Raw genomic sequence first — 19,130 nt, 5'->3', positions numbered from 1 at the left:
CTAGTTACTTCCTGCACCCTGTACTTACTATTCACAAACACACCTTATTTGCGCCCCATGCCCTACCTATTTCTTCTTATCAATTACCTGTTTCCACCATCTTTCAATTAATGCAAGGTCAAAAAGAAATGTTTAATCACCTACAAAAACATGCTAAAGCTCTCTCCCATGGGGAGATACAGACCCACATTGTTAAAAACAAAGTACTAACTGTTTCTTCAAAAATACAGCAAGATTTAAGCCACCACTGGTATGACTTCCTGACAGGATGATTCCCCAATGGCACGAAGATGGTTAAATTTGTTTTATACCCTATACTATTGATTGTAATTTGTTTGATGTTACTCACATTGTTTAACTGGTACATGTCCTGTACTCTACAAAAGAAAATATCAGGTATGATACAAGATGCAGAAAAGGTACAACTCCAAAATTTAATTAAAGGTAGACCCATATAGCTTGTATTGAAGGAACTTTACAATGTTATTTATAACACCCTTGTTATTTGTATAAAGGACTCCACGTGATGTTCCAGTCTCCGTGTTGTAGGAACATTACAGGTTATGTGATCACTTTGTGATCAAAGAGGGGAATGATGGGTATATTATGTTAGTGGGTGACTTAAAACTGACACATAAGGGTAGTTTGCAACTCATATGATTGTCTTTAATACAGCAAGCAGCCCCCACAACTTCCTTTACCATGTTTCTCAGATATACTTATATGAACATTTTCTGTTACTTCCTCTAACTGCATTTCCTGTAGCTTCATGTAATGTGAGACTGCTATATAACTGTTGTGAATACTCATAATAAACGGAACTAGTGAGAAAAACTCTCTGTGCCTGTGTGTTTTTTTTTCTGGTCCCCAGAGCTCTGGAGAATCGTGTTTTGGACCCCTATCAGCCAGGGCTAAGGAGGAAAGGTTTACCCCAACAGTAGCCACCAATCACAGTAGCCACCAAGTGCTTTCCATCGGTCTGAACAAAAAAATGGGCTGGTTCCTAAGCTTTCATTCCTGTTTTTTCAAATAAAGATACCAAAAAATTGCATGCTCTATCCGAATCATAAAAGAAAAAAAATTGGGTTTAGTATCCTTTTAACTTTAGAGGGATAGGGGGATTTTCTAATGACAGATAGACCTTTTCCACAGTATACAATTTTGCTGGGAGCAGTATATAAACCAATTGCCGAGCTAGGCTCTGTCTACTCTCTAACAATTATCTAGGTCTAATGTAATATAATATAGGGGGTGAGCCTCCCCTTCTTGATCCCTTTATCTCTCTGCCCCTTCCCCTAAATCCTTTTAATTTCTACTAGTTAATCAATAACTTCTGCCTTTGCTCTTAATCTTCAACTTGCTAGATTGCATTGGAGAAATATGTTTTGTCTTGAGAGTTATCCCATTATGTTTTAGTAATAATTGGCCTGTGTTACGAGAGAGACCGAAAAGAGAGTACTTCAATGGCTAAGAAATTAGCATATGAGCCTATCTAGGTTTAGCTTTCAACTAAGAATAACAACAGAACAAAGCAAAATGTATGATAAAAGTAAATTGTATTGTTTAAAATGACATGCCCTATCTGAGTCATGAAAGTTTATTTTTGACTAGACTTTTAAATAACTTCACAAACACAATGTTATTTATATAAAACACATGAACTAACACCCTCTAGCTTTGAAAAACTGTCAACTGCATTCAGATAAGAGGCGGCCTTAGAAATTAGCATATGAGCCTATCTAGGTTTGACTTTCAGCTAAGAATACCAAGAGAACAAAGCAAATTTGAAGATAAAAGTAAATTAGAAAGTTGTTTAAAATTACATGCCCTATTTGAATCATGAAAGCTTAATTTTGATTTTACTATTCCTTTAAGACCAGGTCTGCACATCTAGGGGGCATATTGGGCCCTACGTTCTGTAGTGGTGTCGCTACAGGGGGTATTTTTTATGGATTTTTATTTACAATATGATGTCAAAGTTTTCCAGATGGTCACAATTTCATCTAACAAAAACCATTAGATAACTCAGATGTACGTGTTTCAGTGATCACTTTGCTTCCTCAGTAGCCTGAACTCACACAGTCCATAGACTGGCTTTAGCTGCTTAACTTTGACAAATCAGCCAGGTTATAAATGCCAGAAAGTTTCTCCTTAACAGAGCTTTGGCTTTGGTGTCTAGTTCCTGTTACAGCTTTTGTTTCCTTTTCATGATCTAATGACCATGGTTTGTTCATTAGAATTCTGTTTGCCACCTGCTTTGACCTTTGGCTTTGTCTGACCTGATCTATACTTTTAGCCTTGGTAGTTTGCCACAGACTATTCCAGTAATCTCTGTTTTCTGTCTGTGTCTGCCTTGCAGGCTGGTAGAGCTCCAGAGATACTGCAGCCCAGTCTCTTGCTCCTGTATACTTCTTTGTGTATCTCATATGATCACCGGTAACTTTCCTTTCTCAATGCTCCTTTAGAGATTACATACTTGGATTCCAGCAATGATCAGATACCAACCTGTCTCCGTCTCTTCTAACACCTATTAACCCACTGTGCTGGCAGCCTGTTTTGCACAAGCACTGTAAGTACCAACTACTGATACTTTGGCTTCATATGAAAGGTTAAAGGGCCATTATAGTGAGAAAATGACATGCTCTTATTTGTTAGATCATGCAATTGTATCACTATCAACTCTTAAATAATTAAAATGATCAGCCTGTTTGTCTATACAAGATAACTTATATAATTTTTATTGTTTTGGATAATTTCGTTTGTAATTTTTTGTAATGGTATTTTTTTTTATTTTTTGTAATTTTAGTGTTTCTTATTTTTTGCAATTGTAGTTTAATTTTTTTTTTGTAATGTTAGGTTTTTTATTTTTGTAATGTTAGGTTTTATTAGTGTAAGCTTAGGTTTTATTTTTATTTCACAGGTAAGTTTGTATTTTAACCCTTTGAGTGCTAAGCAGTTTCCCACCTGGGTGCTAAGCTGATCTAAGGTTTTTTTATTATTTATTTTTTTAAATATTTTTATTTATTTTTTATTTTTTCACAGAACCCCAAGGCGATTAGGCGATTATCTTTCCAACGGTTGGTCTTTGGGGTCTGTAGCTGATTAGATGCCTGAGTTACAGGCTTCTAAGCAGCATGCCCCTTTTCCCTATTCTTGTCATTGTCTATTTTAAATAAAGTTGCGTGGTGACGTCATTACGTCATTGCGCGTGACGTCACCACACAAAATGTGAAGCCCTGGCGAAGCCTGTCACTATAAAGGACCGATCGCCGGGGTAGGAGCGGGTGAGAGCCCCCAGATCTCCCTCAAGGTGGGAGATTGCTAGCGACGGCTCTGAGCCGTTGCTAGCACTGAAAGGGTTTAACTAGGTAGTTAGTAAATAGTTATATTGTAGCTAGCTTAGGTTATATTTTCTTTCACAGGTAAGTTTGTATTTATTTTTAAATAGGTAGTTAGATAATAATTGTAACTTTAATTTAGGTTTATTTTAATTATGTTAAAGTTAGGGGGTGTTAGGTTTAGGGGTTAATATAGTTTAATTTAGGTTGTTGCTATGTGGGGGGCCGTGGTTTAGGGGTTAATAGATTTAGTTAGTGTCGGCAATGTCGGGGAATGGTGGTTTAGGGGTTAATAGGTTTAGTTAGTGGCTGCGATGTTTGGGAACTATGGTTTAGGGGTTAATAGGTTTAGTTAGCGTTGGCGATGTTTGGGAATGGCGGTTTAGGGGTTATTAGGTTTATTTAGTTTCGGTGATGTCGGGGAACTGCGGTTTAGGGGTTAATAGGTTAAGTTAGTGCTGGTGATGTTTGGGAACGGTGGTTTAGGGGTTAATAGGTTTATTTAGTGTTTAGTTAGTGTCGGCGATGTCCAGGAACGGTGGTTTAAGGGTTAATAGCTTTATTTAGTGTCGGCAATGTGAGGGGGGGTGGTTTAGGGGTTAATAGGTTTAGGTAGAGTTGGCGATGTGAGGGGGCGGCGGTTTAGGAGTTAATAGCTTTATTTAGTGTCTGCGATGTCGGTGGCGGTTTTAGATAATTTTGTTTCGGCAACCGCCGGCAAATTAGTCCTTTCGTTTTTTCAGATCAATTCTTTATTTATATGCATTATTCTATTCTAAACTTCAGAACAGAATAATGCATATGAATAAAGAATGGATCCGAAAAAATGAACAGATCCAAAAAAACTATTTAACTTTACATAACTAATTTGCCCAAACTAAATTATTTATTTAACTAATGAAAATGAAACGAAACTAAACACATTTCTTAGCGTCGCACATGTCTACTTTTTTTGCTATGTGCAGAACATTGGAATGTGAAATATTTACTGTAAATACTTTTTAAAGGATACCAAGCATCTTTTGGTTATGCTGGAAAAGGTTGTATGGAAGAGGGATTATTCATGGATGACGGTTGATGTAGTCAGCCTCTATTCAAGTATTTGAATAAGGGAATGGAAGCGATTGCCTTTTTTCTAGACACTTTTACTGGCTATAGGGATACACACAAGAGCTTTATTCTTAGAGCTCTGTACTTCTTACTTACACATAACTACTTCTCCTTTGGCTGCAGCTTCTATCTTCAGAAGAGAGGAACGGCCATGGGGGAAACTTTTGCCCCAGCTTTTGCTAATCTATACATGGGATGGTGGGAGCTATCCCATGTGTATGGCGAGAGCTGCCGCCATAGGGGAAGGGTTGTGATGTACAAGAGGTACATTGATGACCTGCTTATCATCTGGCAAGGGTCTCCTGAAGAGTCGCACCAGTTTGTTGATGAGCTCAATACCAATGATGCAGGCTTGAGCTTTACCAGCTCTCACGATAAGCACAGTATTGATTTTCTTGATCTAGTCTTACACCATGAGGGTGAGAACATCATGACTAAACTACATCGTAAACCAATATCAGGTAACAGCACTCTACGTGCCAAGAGTATGCACCCCAAACACACTAGTTTCGGAATCTTGAAGGGAGAATTCATTTGCCTTAGATGAAATTGCACTTCAGTTGAAGAGTACCACAGAGCAGCAATGGAGTTTAAAGACAGGTTTTCAAGGAGAGGCTTTGCACTGCATCAGATTACTAGGGCCTATAATATGGTCAGTGAGATGGATAGGAAGGACATGTTACATACGGATAAGGATAAGAATCGTAAGGGGACTGATAAGAACAGTAACCCCTTGTTTGTAACCAATTAATCAGTTCGAACAGATTTCCAAAATCATTAAAGAATGTCTGCCCATCCTTAAAGGGGATGAGGAATTATATGATGTAGTCAAAAAAGGATGTAGATGAGTTTCTAGAAGAAACATCACGATAGGAAACATTCTAGCGCCTAGTGAAGTGAAAACATTAACTACAAAGAACCAAAGTTGACTCGAGTGCAAAGGACACTACAAGTGTGGTGCGACAAGATGCAAAGCATGCCTATATGTTTCACCTGGTAAGACTTTTCAGTCATTAGTGACACAGAGAGTGTTCACGTTAGATGCTTGCACAAATTGTCGCAGCACCTATGTGGTGTATCTTGTCACTTGCCATCAATGTCAGAAACAGTATGTAGGCCTCACTACGAGGGAGGTCAGGGAAAGGATTAAGGAGCATATATATGACATTAAGTCAGAAGACCCTGACTCACAGGTAGCAAGACATTTCAAGTTTTGCCATAATGGTAGTGTTGATACACTGCAATAGCAAGTCATTGAACGTGTAATGACCCCTAAGAGGGGGGAGACAAAGACAGGGTGCTTCGCACACGCAAAGCATTCTGGATTTTTAAGCTTAAAACCAGGGTGCCTGATGGTTTAAATATTCAGAATGATATTATCAACTGTTGGCGTTAGTCTGGTTATTTATTTAATTCTAGTGTCTATCAGATAGAGGTACTACACATTTGTCTCTCTGAGCCCTCTAGGTATATTGATAGTTGATGTATGTTATTATATTATGATTCTAACCCTAGACTTTAGAGGCTTTGTAAACAGACTTTTGTGATTCTCTTCATAATGCATTTAATCTCTATTATGGGTTATTACAAGTGTTATATTGTTACACTGAACATCCTGCCTTAGCTTAGTTGATTTATTAATGAGTCTATTTACATGGGGCACCTTACAATGATATGCCACATATCCTTTAAATGTGTGTTATGTACTTGGTTACATTTGTTTACATTAATTCAGGATGTTATGTATACACTTGTTATAATCTCATATCTGGAATGTACTTTCTTGAGCAATATTTAGTAATATTTATGCTGTTGACTCTTTAAGTTAGTCACTGCTAACTATCGTTTTATTAATGTTTAGACGGTAGCCAAGTATTGTTTTTGTAAATGTTAATTACTTTGTTAAGGAAATGTATGTTTGTGCACTTTTTTCACATTCAGTGGGTCCCTTTTAAAGATATGCATCTCATTTGTTACGAGTTATGTACTTAGATACATTTAGTTCACATTATCTTTGTGTGCTATGTATTTCTTTTGTTATAAGCACATATTTTAATGCATTTCTTAGAGTAATATTTAGCAATATTTACGTTGTTGACTATTTTTCATATTGTCACTACTATCTAATGCATTATTAGGGGTTATTTGGTAGTTTAAGTTTTGTACTTGATTGTTAACTACTTTGTAAAGGAATTAAATTCAAAATTCTCACCCTTACATACAAAACTCTCACCAACGCAGCTCCCCTCTACCTATCCTCTCTAATACACAAGTATACTCCAGCCCGTCCACTAAGATCCAACAATGACCTGCTCCTTGCATCCGCAACTAGCACCTCCTCTCATGCTATACTGCAGGACTTCTGTCGTGCAGCACCTACCCTCTGGAACACTCTCCCTTGTGCTGTCAGGCTTTGCCCTAATCTTTCTTCCTTTAAATGTTCCCTGAAGACTTTTCTGTTCAGGGAAGCCTACCACCCAACTCAATAATAAACTAATTTCACTTACCTAATATTTCCCTCATCTAACTCTGTATTAACATCCTTCTCAATCTTGCAGTCCTCACCTCCTGTTTCCCAACCTCCTACCCTTCTAGATTGTAAGTTCCCACGGGAATAGGGCCCTCAATCCCTCCTGTATGTGTTTGTAAATTTTGTCCTGTATCTTACAAGTCTTGTATTGTTTTATTTAAATGAATTGTATCCATGGACAGCGCTGCAGAATATGTTGGCGTTTAATAAATAAAGTATAATAATAATAAATAATAATAAATGCATGTTTGTGCACACTTTTCTTGTCCAGCATTATAACAGTTAATTATGTTGGCTGTTAGCAATCTATGTCACAGTGATTGATTGATTTAAGCAGGCTGTGAGCTTGAGACAGCACAGTCTATGAGTAAGGCAGGAGCCGAAACATGTTAGACTGCTGCTGTCCAAGCTCACTCTGACATTACTGCATTTTATTTTGCTGCTGATTTTCTTTTATCCATGGTGTTGGCAATAAAAGCTACATTTTAACTTTTAAGCCCTTTCTGTCCTGCCTCGCCTTCTTTTTGTATTGTTTGCTATTTACCAGACTACCAGTAAGTCTGTATGGCGGTTTGCAGGACACGCTGAAGCGGTGCTTTGAAATTTTGCCTTTCTTTGTGCTTACTTCATTGTCAAGACAACGGGAGGAGGAGCTTTGTGGTAGGAGACTGACCGGGACCAGACTGGGAGCCGCAGCTAAGTGTATGCAGAAGGCTTGTCACGGATGAAGGTATTGTGTCTCTTGAACAGAACTTGTGATGGTACTTATGCTATACTACTCCTCTTGTGAATTTAATAGCTGCCTGTGCGCTGGGTGAGGGAGCCTCCTATTGTGTATATATATGGATCATCATTACAAACCAAATCCCAAAACTTATATCAATGGACAACCAAAAATTAATACTAATAAGAATAAAAACAAGTATAATTATAATAATAGTAATAAACATAAAACACACAAAGGTTTTTTTCCCAAGATAATTATAATAAAACACAACAGGGAAAAGTATATAATGCACCTGCTGAGGAACAAGAAATCAAATCACATTATTTTAGAACCAATGACAACAGGCCTGAAAATAGAGAGAGAGATACACTCTAGGGAACAAAAGAGAAGATAGACAAAATTTTAGACATACAGAAGGAGATAGACTAGACACTGCTACATCCTCAGTTTCTTTTTTAGAACGAACAAACAGATCCAACAAACCACTATTAGACAAATCATGGGGGAACACCTCCCCCCGATTACCCATTTTCTAACCGGAACACCACAATTAAAAAGACCCATGGAGTCCGAAGAGGACAGCGAGGAGGAAGAGCTATACAAAATAAAAAGGAGAAAATAGAGAGAAGCAACACAAGAAGAATACACAAAAAATTGTAATTTTTAAAAATGAAATTTCAGTTTATTAGCGAAAGGACTGAACTTTGCTCCGACCAGTCATCCAAATGACTTTGAGCTTTTTATAGACTTAAACAGGTTTATTCAAAAATTGTGATTAGGGAAGCAGACAAGGGGGGGAGCATTGTAGTTCAAGACAGGGAGGATTATATAGCAGAAGCATATAGAATAATAAATGACCCAACAACTTACACTAAATTGAAAAAAGACCCAACTAACCTGTTTATAAAAGAACTAAAAAACCTCTTAGAGGACACTATGAGAGCAGGGACTATCACAAAAAATGAATCTGATTTTCTATTTGCGGACAAATGCAGGGTGGCAATATTTTACCACCTACCTAAAGTCCATAAAAACCAGCAGCAGCCCCCTGGACAGCCCATTATTTCAGGCATAAACTCGCTAACCTGTAACATTTCCCAATTTGTGGATTATTATTTGAACCCCATGGTTATCACTTTAAAATCGTATGTTAGGGATACCCCCACATAATATCTATAATGGATACAAAAAAGTGGCAACGGGATTATAGTTGGTTGACTCTGGATGTAACTTTGTTATACACCTGTATCCCTCATGACACAGCTATAAAGAGTATAACATATAGTTTTGACAAATATGACCATTTACCTCTGCCACAAATGAATTTTATTACAAGACCAAAGACTCATAGAAATAAATACAAATAACTGTCAATATTTGATAAAGACAGTAAAAAAGAAAAAAAAAAAGGTGTACAGACCAGTGACCAATAGAAATGGAGAACTGGTTAAACTAGAACAAAGTGACCAATCAGCTTGACAATAGAGCCTATAAACTGTCCAACATCAAACAGCAAATCCTCTTTCTTTTACTGCTGAAGGAAGATAAGTATTGTTTTTTTACTTTTGTTAATAAACATATATTTGGTTATATTTTATTGTTTATTTTAGTTCCGTTGGTTATATTATTTGTTTTACCCTGTTTACTAGTCTATTTTAACTTTAACCCCTTAATGACCACAGCACTTTTCCATTTTTATAATTTACTATAAAAAAATTATAAAATATGAGGAAAAATGGAAAAAAACACACTTTTTCTAACTTTGACCTCCAAAATCTGTTACATATCTACAACCACCAAAAAACACCCATGCTAAATAGTTTCTAAATTTTGTCCTGAGTTTAGAAATACCCAATGTTCACATGTTCTTTGCTTTTTTTGCAAGTTATAGGGCAATAAATACAAGTAGCACTTTGCTATTTCCAAACCAATTTTTTTCAAAATTAGCGCTAATTACATTGGAACACTAATATCTGTCAGGAATCCCTGAATAGCCATTGACATGTATATATTTTTTTTTAGTAGACATCCCAAAGTATTGATCTAGGCCTATTTTGGTATATTTCATACCACCATTTCACTGCCAAATGCGATCAAATACAAAAAATCGTTCACTTTTTCACAATTTTTTTCACAAACTTTCGGTTTCTCACTGAAATTATTTACAAACAGCTTGTGCAATTATGGCATAAATGGTTGTAAATTCTTCTCTGGGATCCCCTTTGTTCAGAAATAGCAGACATATATGGCTTTGCCGTTGCTTTTTGGTAATTAGAAGGCCGCTAAATGCCACTGCGCACCACACGTGTATTATGCCCAGCAGTTAAGGGGTTAATTAGGGAGCTTTTATGGAGCTTGTAGGGTTAATTTTAGCTTTACTGTAGTGTAGTAGACGACCCCAAGTATTGCTCTAGGCCCATTTTGGTATATTTCATGCCACCATTTCACTGCCAAATGCGATCAAATAAAAAAAAAAAACGTTAAATTTTTCACAATTTTAGGTTTCTCACTGAAATCATTTACAAACAGCTTGTGCAACTATGGCACAAATGGTTGTAAATGCTTCTTTGGGATCCCCTTTGTTCAGAAATAGCAGACATATATGACTTTGGCGTTGATTTCTGGTAATTAGAAGGCCGCTAAATGCTGCTGTGCCTCACACGTGTATTATGGCTAGCAGTGAAGGGGTTAATTAGGGAGTTTGTAGGGAGCTTGCAGGGTTAATTTTAGCTTTAGTGTAGAGATCAGCCTCCCACCTGACACATCCCACCCCCTGATCCCTCCCAAACAGCTCCCTTCCCTGGCAGAAAGTCTGCCAGTACTAAAATAAAAGGGTTTTTAAAACGAATATTTTTTTTTAGCATATTTACATATGCCACTGTGTAGGATCCCCCCCTTTGCCCCCAACCTCCCTGATCCCCCCCCAAAACCGCTCTCTAACCCTCCCCTCTGCCTTAATTGGGGCCATCTTGGGTACTGGCAGCTGTCTGCCAGTACCCAGTTTGCAAAACAATATGGTTTTTTTTTAATTTTTCCCCCGGTTTTTCTGTAGTGTAGCTTTCCCCTCCCCACAGACCAACCCCCACCACCTAACTGATTGTTTTTCTCTTTGATTTGTTTATTTTATTTTACTATTTGTTTTCATTTTCCAACAAATTTTTTCTGTGTGTAGCGGTTCCCACCCGCTCCCACCCCGTGCACGCGCCCGCCCCCACCTTCCCGTGCACGTGCGCTCGTCAGTGCGCGCCTCCTGGCATCCCCGCCCACGATCCCGCCCCCCTCCACATCACGAGGGCCATCGATGGCCGCCACCCGCCTCCCGGTCCGGCTCACACCCACCAACGCTGTAAGCCACCGATCTCCGGTGCAGAGAGGGCCACAGAGTGGCTCTCTCTGCACCAGATGGCTTAAAAAGGTTATTGCAGGATGCCTCCATATCGAGGCATCACTGCAATAACCGGAAAGCAGCTGGAAGCGCGCAGGATTGCTTCCAGCTGCTTTCCACACCGCTGACGTGCAGGGTACGTCCTCAAGCGTTAACTGCCTTTTTTTTGAGGACGTACCCTGCACGTCCTCAGTCGTTAAGGGGTTAATTTCCGTTTTTTGCATTCCGTTTTTTTCTAATCATTGCCCCCCCATTTTTTTCACTTCTATGTTGTTTTATTTTACTCTTTTACCTTTCCAGTTTTACCCCTTATAATATTTGTTGGTTTTTGTTTATTAGTCTCTGCACAATACCTCTTTTTCCTTACTAGTCTTCTTCTGACATCCATTTTGTCTTCGTCGGTTCTATGAATTTAGTCCCTCCTCCGTTTTCCCGCCCTCATTTACCTCACAGTAGCTGATATTTCATAGTGTCAGTCGCATATTTGTTGCTAATTACCGTTAAAACCTTTGTCCTTCAATTCCGGTTTGTTTATTTCTATTCCCTGGTCTGTGTCTCCATCTAGTGACCATTTCTATATCACATATATTGCAAAAATATTTTAATATTTTATTCTTAAATTTTGTAATATTATTTAATAATTGTTGGGGTCAATCCAAGTTATTTTATTTTAGTCAAAAATTATAATTTTGCATTATTTCATTAAAAAATCATTTTATTCATTAACTTTATTTTAAATTTTGTTTTCAAAATTTCTCATAATTCTGAAGTTAACCCTTCACTTAACTCTGAAGGTGTTCAAAAAATGACTGATGTTTCAATGAACTCCATGTTAGAAAAAAATACATTTTTTAATTAATAAATCTAATTAAAAAAAGGCTGTTAAAAGGAAAATAACTGTTTCCAGCGCTTTTAAAGCGAGCAAAAAATTGGTTAAAAATCTCTCCAGCTTGCTTCTGGCTCTTTTGTTCCTTGCAGGAAAGGAAGAAAAACACCTGCTGAATCCTCTACTCCCAATATGTCACTCATGGGAGAGGCTTTGGCCAATAAAGATGCATTAGACATTTATTCGTCTACGGAATATAATTCTGATTCCTCTTTGAATTCAGTTAATTCTAATGATTATTTAACTCAACCTTCTTATGAGGATTCTACCGCCTCTCCAAAGGTTAAAAAAAATAAAAAATGTTTAAAGATGTTTAAACACCTTAAATCTGATTCTGAAGAGAAACATTTTTATGATTGCCTAGGTAACCCTAGATTTAATGCTGATGATTTACATCATCATCCAAGATCAGCGGAGTGGTGTCCATCTTCAGATATATTTAAAAAAAGATTCTTGTAACAAAATGAGAGCAGAATGCCCCAGACCTATTCTCCCTAATAATGAAGGTTGTACCCCGGAGGTTGACCCTAAGATATTAAAATTTATAGGTTCCCCAGGTTTTAAACTTAAAAAAGGGATGGATAGGGCATGGAAAATATGCCAGGATAAATTGTTGGATTCAATAGGTCCTTTATCCAAACTCTTTGATTTATCAGAACAGGCATTCTATGATAACATATTATTAGAATGCTTAGTTTTCTAGGCAATGCCAATTCGGCTGTGTATACTGAGCGTAGAAGAAATATTCTCAGGAGGATTGACCCTAGAGTTTGTGATTTTGCAGTTAACGAAATTCATTCAGACACTAATGGTTTACTATTTGGAGACCAGGGGCTTATTTAGGTTTTGTGCTGCCCTAGGCACTCAAAATTCTGCTGCCCCCCCACCCAAGGTTTAAGGCCTTTTTTTAGACATAATATTTTTGGGGCAGGGTGTAAAAAATTAAAAAAAAATGTCTTTTTAAGTAGATGTTCACCAGGGCTTGCATTCACTCTGGTCACACACACACACACACACACACACACACACACACACACACACACACACACACACACACACACACACACACACACACACACACACACACACACACACACACACACACACATATATATATATTAAGACATTATCCACACACACACACACACACACACACACACACACACACACACACACACACACACACACACACACACACACACATATATATATTAAGACATTATTTTGCAAGTCAGATGATTAAAGTGTTTATATCAGAAAAAAATATCCTTCACTGTATAATAGTTTGTCAGTAGGTAGTTGTTTAACCTTAAACATCTTCTTTGGTGACTGACAGTTATTTAAGCAAAATATCTGCTTGGATAAATATGTAATTAATATACAAACTGGCCTTTAAAAGTACTTAAAAAATACAACAGTAGTTATGATAGGTTTAGGAATTGTATCCTAGGGGATAAAGTCACATGATACAATCATAATAAAGTATATATATATTGTTTCTGAATGTATTAAATGCATACAACATATTTTCAGTTGTGTTTTAAGTCACATAGTTGTATAGATTCAGCAATAAATACTTATTCTTTGCATGTATGACAGATAGACAAACAGTAAATGTACAAGTATTTAGCGACTAATCCGTTTAAGTATTTTAATGCCTAATGAAGATGTATTGAAGGGAGAAAGGCATATGCTGTTTTACAGTGGTCACATTGTAGTGCACACTGCACTGTGTAGCCTGTGTGAGTCTAAATCACGCGGTGCAGCCAGGAAGTATACCGCATTCCCTCTCAGTCCAGGCCAGGCTGTGCAAGTGAGCTCCGCCTCCACTGTCACCACGTCATGCGCACCCACATACAATCCCATAGGATAGCAATAGCTGGGCCAGCCATTTAAGTCATTAGTAATTGGTTGATTTAGCCACCCGGCCCTGAGTTGAGTAGAGTGGCCCTAGGGACTCAAAATTCTGCTGCCCCTTAAAAATCTGCTGCCCTAGGCACCGGCCTTGTTGGCCTATGCCTTAATACGCCTCTGTTGGAGACACTTTCATCAAAGAATTAAATAGTTATGTCAACACATTTTCTAACTTAAATAAGGTCAGAACATCTATAAAGAAAATTTTCTACCAAGATCGTTTTTCTGATCAGGCCGGGAAAGGAAGAGGCCGTTTTCCCGGCCATGCATCATACCCCAATCTGTCTCAATATGCGAATCAATTCGCAAATCAATAACAACAATATCAATACAGACAGTTCCAGAATCCAGCATCCTCTGGTGTCTTCCCTTCCAGAGGGAGACCATGGAATCCGATCAAGGCAAAGGAACACAGGAAATTTCTCACTTTTATTTGGGAAGGCAAAATTTGGAGTTTCACTTGTATGCCTTTCGGTCTGTCCTCGGCTCCTTGGATCTTCACCAAATTAATGAAACCTATTAAGATGATATTTTGATTATGAATCAGAGTTCTGTCATTCGAAATTCTCAACTGCAGCTTACTAGTTATATTCTGGAAAATGTGGGTTTCTTAGTCAACAAAGAGAAATCAGTTCTTTCTCCTACCAAATCTTTAACCTTTTTGGGATTTCAAATAGAGACATTGAATTCTACACTCAGTCTACCCAGAGAAAAAATTGTGAATATCAATAAAGAAATTTCAAAAACTTTCTTTATCTTTGGTTCCCATCAGGACTATAGTTGGGTTACTCTCATCCTCTATTCAAGCTATTTTCCCTGCTCCTCTTCATTACAGGGAACTTCAACGTTTGAAAATCTTTCATCTTGAGAAAGGTCTTTCATATTCCCACTTGATCCCTCTATCTTCAGAAGCCAAAGAAGAACTTTCGTGGTGGCTCTCCCATATAGAAGCTTGGAATGGGAGGGCCATTTTTGGGAAAGCTCCAGATTTAATTATAGAATCAGATGCCAGTCGTTCGGGCTGAGGAGCAGCCCTTCAATCATGGGTGGGGAGTGGTCTTCAGAAGAAAAAAGTTTTCATATCAACTACTTAGAACTTTTGGCAGGCTGTTTTGCAGTCAAGAGTTTTGTCAACGATTCTTTGCCAGTGTCCATTTTACTCAGAATGGACAATATTTCTGCAGTACGTTATCTCAATCATCTTGGTGGTACAAAATCGATTATTCCGAAAATTTTTATTCACCTTTGCTTGGACAGAAATATTTCTGTCAAGGCAGAATATATTCCAGGTTTATCCAATGTTGCAGCGGATTGGGGTTTTCGTTATCTGACAGACTCGAGAGATTGGAAACTTCACACTCAAGTTTTTCACTCACTTCAGTCTCTCAGAGGACCCTTTTCGATGGATCTGTTCACTTTGAGACTGAATTTTCAGATTCGTCCTTATTTCAGTTGGCGTCCAGATCCAGATGCCTTGGCGATCTATGCATTTCTCCACCCCTGGCCTCTGCAAACAGCGTATGCGTTTCCTCCGTTTTCCATGATTCAGAGAGCTATCTCAGTAGTCCGACGGGATCTCCTTTCAATTCTCCTAATCACTCCCTTTTGGCCATCTCAACCATGGTACCCGTCCCTACTAGAGTTATCTGTCAACCATCCTGTCAACACATTTTCTAACTTAAATATGGTCAGAACATCTATGAAGAAAATTTTCTACCAAGATCGTTTTTCTGATCAGGCCGGGAAAGGAAGAGGCCATTTTCCCGGCCATGCATCATACCCCAATCGGTCTCAATATGTGAATCAATTCACAAATCAACAACAACAATATCAATACAGACAGTTCCAGAATCCAGCATCCTCTGGTGTCTTCCCTTCCAGAGGGAGACCATGGAAACCAAGATTTCAACGATCAAGGTAAAGATCTTGTGCCCCTCAAGGTAAATCTTTTCCTTCCTTTTCATGTTTCTTCCCAAAGCATTATAGGAGGCAGAATAGCTTTTTATGCTCACAATTGGAACCTCATAACAACAGATCAATGGGTTCTTCAAACCATTTCAGGGCTTTTTATAGATTTTATTTCTCCTCCTGTACAAAATTCTCTTCCTCTTCCAATAAAATTTTCAGTTTCAGACAGAACTTTGGTTCAAGACGAAATATCAAACCTTTTATCAGAACAAGCCATAGAACCGGCTTTAAATCCTCAAATTTGTTTCCTAAGCAATCTTTTTCTCGTAAAAAAGAGAAATGGCCAATTTCGTCCAGTTATAAATTTAAGATCCATAAAGGGCCATTAAACCCAAAATCTTTCTTTCATGATTCAGATAGAGACTAGAAATTTAAACAACATTACAATTTACTTCTATTATTTATTTTGCTTCATTTTTTAGATAGCCTTAGTTGAAGAAAAAGCAATGCACATGGTGAGCCAATCACACAAGGTTTCTATGTGCAGCAACCAATCAGCAGCTACTGAGCATATCTAGATATGCTTTTCAGCAAAGAATATCAAGAGAATAAAACAAATTAGATAATATAAGTAAATTAGAAAGATGTTTAAAATTACATTCTCTTTCTAAATAATCAAAGAAAAAATGTGGGTTTCATGGCCCTTTAAATGCCTTCATTGTCTATCAACATTTCAAAATGGAACGTATTCATCTTCTCAGAGATTGCCTTCTAGACAACGATTACTTAGTCAGATTAGATCTGACAGATGCTTATCTTACAGTTCCTGTAGCTCAGAAACACAGGAAATTTCTCACTTTTATTTGGGAAGGCAATATTTGGAGTTTCACTTGTATGCCTTTCGGTCTGTCCTCAGCTCCTTGGATCTTCACCAAATTAATGAAACCTATAATTACTTGGCTTCGTTTACGAGGCGTTCATCTTATCATCTATTTAAACAATATTTTGATTATGAATCAGAGTTCTGTCATTCTAAATTCTCAACTGCAGCTTACTATTTATATTCTGGAAAATTTTAGTTTCTTAGTCAACAAAGAGAAATCAGTTCTTTCTCCTACCAAATCTTTAACCTTTTTGGGATTTCAAATAGACACATTGAATTCTACACTCAGTCTACCCAGAGATAAAATTGTGAATATCAAGAAAGAAATTTCAAAAACTCTTTCTTTATCTTTGGTTCCCATCATGACTATAGCCAGAATAGTTGGGTTCCTCTCATCCTCTATTCAGGCTATTTTCCCTGCTCCTCTTCATTACAGGGAACTTCAACGTTTGAAAATCTTTCATCTTCAGAAAAGTCTTTCATATTCCCACTTGATCCCTCTATCTTCAGAAGCCAAAGAAGAACTTTCGTGGTGGCTCTCCCATATAGAAGCTTGGAATGGGAGGGCCATTTTTGGGAAAGCTCCAGATTTAATTATAGAATCAGATGCCAGTCGTTCGGGCTGAGGAGCTCGTTACGGCCCTTCAATCACGGGTGGGAAGTGGTCTTCAGAAGAAAAAAGTTTTCATATCAACTGCTTAGAACTTTTGGCAGGCTCTTTTGCAGTCAAGAGTTTTGTCAAAGATTCTTTGCCAGTGTCCATTTTCTCAGAATAGACAATATTTCTGCAGTACGTTATCTCAATCATCTTGGTGGTACAAAATCAAGAGATTTATTGATTATTACAAAAGATTTCATTCACCTTTGCTTGGACAGAAATATTTCTGTCAAGGCAGAATATATCCAATGTTGCAGGGGATTGGGGTTCTCGTTATCTGACAGACTTGAGCGATTGGAAACTTCACACTCAAGTTTTTCACTCGCTTCAGTCTCTCAGAGGACCCTTTTCGATGGATCTGTTCACTTCGAGACTGAATTTTCAGATTCGTCCTTATTTCAGTTGGCGTCCAGATCCAGATGCCTTGGCGATCTATGCATTTCTCCACCCCTGGCCTCTGCAAACAGCGTATGCGTTTCCTCCGTTTTCCATGATTCAGAGAGCTATCTCAGTAGTCCGACGGGATCTCCTTTCAATTCTCCTAATCACTCCCTTTTGGCCATCTCAACCATGGTACCCGTCCCTACTAGAGTTATCTGTCAACCATCCTGTCAACACATTTTCTAACTTAAATATGGTCAGAACATCTATGAAGAAAATTTTCTACCAAGATCGTTTTTCTGATCAGGCCGGGAAAGAAAGAGGCCATTTTCCCGGCCATGCATCATACCCCAATCGGTCTCAATATGGGATCTCCTTTCAATTCTCCTAATTACTCCCCTTTGGCCATCTCAACCATGGTAACCGTCCCTCCTAGAGTTATCTGTCAACCATCCTGTTCTTCCAATTTTTCCTCTTCTTTTGTCAGATCTAGAAGGTCTTCCTCACGGTCTTATCTTTCACGGATCTCTTTGCCTCATAGCTTGGTCAATTTCGGACAATCTTCACCTCTCCAAGGCTTATCACGACAAGCTAAGGCACTCCTTCAAGACTCCCTGGCCCCCGGTACCAAAAAATGCTATTTTTCTGCATGGTCTAGATGGTCTTGCTGCTGCATGGAGAAAGGTTTGGATCCCCTTTCAGTTGGTGTAACTTTTATTATTAATTTTCTTTCATCTCTTTTTGATTCAGGATTAGCCTATAGGACTATTAATGTTTCTATATCTGCTATTTCTGCTAAACACTCTTTTATTAATAATTTTCCTGTGGCTCAGCACCCTTAAATTTGCAAATTAATGAAAGCTATTAAACTTAAAAGTTTCTTTTTGGGACGTTGACCTTGTCTTTTCTCTTTTCAAATCTTGGCCTTCTAATGAATTGTTATCTTTAAAAGAACTTGCTTAATCTCTTTTCACAGAGTTTCTGATGTTAGAGCTTTAGATTTTAACTCTAAACGTTTCACTACTGAAGGTGTCACTTTCTTTATCTCTAAAAGAACTAAATCTTTTTCAACTTCTTTTTTATTTTTTATTTTTTATTTGTTGCACACAATATTACAGAAACACAAATAACATGTAAGACAAAGAAAAGAAAAAGAAAAAATATTCACCCTTTTTCTTATCCAGGGACACAGCCCTGCAAGAGGGAATTATACATAAAAAGAAACCAGATACATCTTCTACTTCCATCATTTTAACATTTTAACATTCTTCAGTATAAAATTAAACTTAATCTCTTATTTTATGCTCCAATGATCTATATGACGCAAGATGATAAGCATGACAGTAATTATTTTCATTACTGAAGAGGGAGATAAGAAAAAAAAACAAAAAAACCCTCCTCTTCCCCCCA

This window comes from Bombina bombina, chromosome 2 (assembly GCF_027579735.1).
Source record: "Bombina bombina isolate aBomBom1 chromosome 2, aBomBom1.pri, whole genome shotgun sequence".
Taxonomy (NCBI): domain Eukaryota; kingdom Metazoa; phylum Chordata; class Amphibia; order Anura; family Bombinatoridae; genus Bombina; species Bombina bombina.
The sequence above is the reverse complement of the archived record's forward strand: the minus strand, read 5'-3'. Positions refer to the sequence as shown.